Source organism: Lactuca serriola, chromosome 1 (assembly GCF_051521515.1).
Source record: "Lactuca serriola cultivar US96UC23 chromosome 1, Lser_US96UC23_V15, whole genome shotgun sequence".
Taxonomy (NCBI): domain Eukaryota; kingdom Viridiplantae; phylum Streptophyta; class Magnoliopsida; order Asterales; family Asteraceae; genus Lactuca; species Lactuca serriola.
The window spans coordinates 178382795-178385701 of record NC_136408.1 but is presented as its reverse complement, the minus strand read 5'-3'; positions in this window follow the sequence as shown (position 1 = coordinate 178385701).

Here is a 2907-nt window from a genome sequence, read left to right as displayed (position 1 = left end):
AACCACTCCAAATCAAGTTTATACAGTTCAAGCAAGCATACCACAACAAACAACAAAACTGATAGCATTGGTAGAAGAAGATAATGCTAATGGATGTGAGGAGTTCTTCTGGTCAGCACCAATAGATAACACTGATGAAACATACGGCCTATCTCATAAAACCTCATGGAGAGTGAGGGGTAGGTATGTGGAAGAACCACTTAATGAACCTACAAGATATGATGTACCAAGAAAAAGCGGCACCAAAACATCTTCGGGTGAACCAATGACAGCATCCAGCGAGACGTGTTCATCAAAGAGCGAAAGCCATGCTCAAGCACAGAAAAAAGGCCAATATTCATAAAAATCCAAAACAGGTGGCAGAACGTAAACACTAACGTAATCTGAGATACAAGGAGAATATCTCAGAAAGAAAACAGTTTTGGCAATCCCAGAATCCTCATTACGTTAGGTATGAAAAGACAAATAAGTCACGAGGAGAACCAAGGGCCAACCGAAAGGCAGGTTTCGGTCCTCAACATGTAAGCAACCGAAAGGAAGGTTTCGGTCCTCAACATGTAAGCAACCGAAAGGAAGGTTTCGGTCCTCAAATTATAAGAAAATGAAAGGAAGGTTTCGATCCTCGACATGTAAGTAACCGAAAGGAAGGTTTCGGTCCTCTACATAATAGCAGCCGAAAGGATGGGTTCAGTCCCAGATCAAATTGTCAGAAGAACAGAAGGGAAGAAAGTCTTCATAATCAACCAAAGAAGAGCAATAATCAACGATCTAATCAAGCTTCTAAACCTCATTCTTCTCATTTTTATTCTAATTCTTATTCTAATTCTTATTCTTCTAAACATGCAAAGGGGAAAGCAAAGCTCTTTCCAAGAGACGAGAGATGCCCGAAAGAGACCCAAAAGTATGCAGACGTCAAAACTACAAATCCTACGTCTAAATCAAATGAGTCTAAGTCAAACAAAATCAAAGTTTTTTCAATAAAAAAGAAAAGACGAAACAACTCTAATAAAAATAACTTATCTGGTTGATGTTTCTCTTACTATTCCCTGACATGTAAAAGGCTCACAAGGACCCAAGAAACTTTGGGTTCCTAAATCCACTTAATATTTTGCAGGTTATACGTGTCGAGCAGTTTGACGAAGAATGGTACATTGATAGTGGCTGCTCGCGTCACATGACAGGACGAAGGGAAGAACTAAGGGAGTTTCGGCCTCTCAAGGATGATGGAACAGTGAAGTATGTAAACAATTAATTTGGAACTATCAAAGGCTATGGAATGATTACAAATGGTGACTTCTCGATCAGAAAGGTTGCATATGTTGAAGGATTGTAGCACAACCTCATCAGTGTCTCACAACTGGTAGTTGGGACCGGATTGAAGGTCTCCTTTGATGACGAAGGCTCAGAGATTGTTGAAAAGAAGTCAAATAATATTCTGCTGAAATCGAAGCGAAAGGGAGAAATGTACCCTTTAAATCTCAATCCAATTAGAGGGAAACCAGTTGTTTGCTTGCTAACGAAGGCAGACTCAGATGAAAGCTGGTTATAGCATCGGAGGCTCTCTCATCTTAATTTCAAATATATCAACAAGCTGGTACTTGGAGATCACATTCGAGGCCTTCCTATTCTCAAATTTGACAAAGAACATCCATGTGTAGCTTGTGAAATGGGAAAGAAAAGTCGCCAAAGTCATCCTTTTATTATCAACACAAATGTGATAGAACCATTAGAGCTGTTGCATATCTATCTATGTGGTCCTTCCTCTATTGAAAGCATTGGTGGAAACAAGTACATTCTTGTCATCGTAAACGACTTCTCTCGCTTCACATGGATATTTTTCTTGAAGCAAAAATCAGAGGCAACTCCCAAGCTCAAACTCTTCAAAAAGAAAGTAGAGTTTCAACTGTGAAAAGTGGTTCATAACGTGAGAAGCAACAACGTCTTGGAGTTTAAGAACAAGGATTTCGAAGATTTTCTAGCTGAAAAGGGAACCACTCACAATTTCTCTACTCCATATACTCCACAAAAGAATGGAATCGTCGAAAAGCGAAATCGTTCTCTGTGCGAAGCGGCTCGAACTATGCAGAGCTTCGCATCCTTGCCTTTATATTTCTGGGCTGACGCTATTGCTACTGCATGTTACACTCAGAATAGATCGTATCTAAACAAGCGATTCTCTATCACTCCTTAAGAGATCTTGAACTACCGCAAGCCTAATGTAAAGTTCTTTCGCGTGTTCGGTTCAAGATGCTTCATCTTCAACTTAAAGGAGAATCGAAACAAGTTTGATGCTAAGGCCGATGAAGGGATATTTCTGGGCTACTCCTTGAACTGTAAGGCGTATAGAGTTCTAAATAAATGCTCAAAGAAGATTGAAGAGACATACTATGTCACTTTCGATGACGGTTATGTTAAGAAGTTGAAGACAACTGAAGGTGCAATGTAGGAAATCTTTCCAAAGTCTAGTCAAGCCATTGTGCCTATCTCAAATCTTTTCGAGCAATATATACTTCTCTTCAATGAACCAGAAAAAGCTATTGATTCTGAATCCAAGGCTGAAGATAACAAAGTTAATCGTTTAAAGCAAATTATTGACGATGCTGCACAGAAGATGCCAACTGAACAACTAAAGGCAACTGAAAGGCCTGACTCAAGCGAACCTTCTGGTGACTGTTCTTCTATCCAGGGGGAGGGTTTGTCTCTACTAAATGATCAGGGTTCGTCATTTCAGGGGGAGAATTCAACGTGACAATCATCAAGTTCAACCGAAAGTCCAACGAGGGGGAGCGTTCTGATCCATAAATTGAACTCGTGTCATCATTCGAGGGGGAGAATACGAATGTCAATGACGATGATACACAATCAGAATTGGAAGAAGAAATCAATGCAGAACTGGATCCTTCTTGT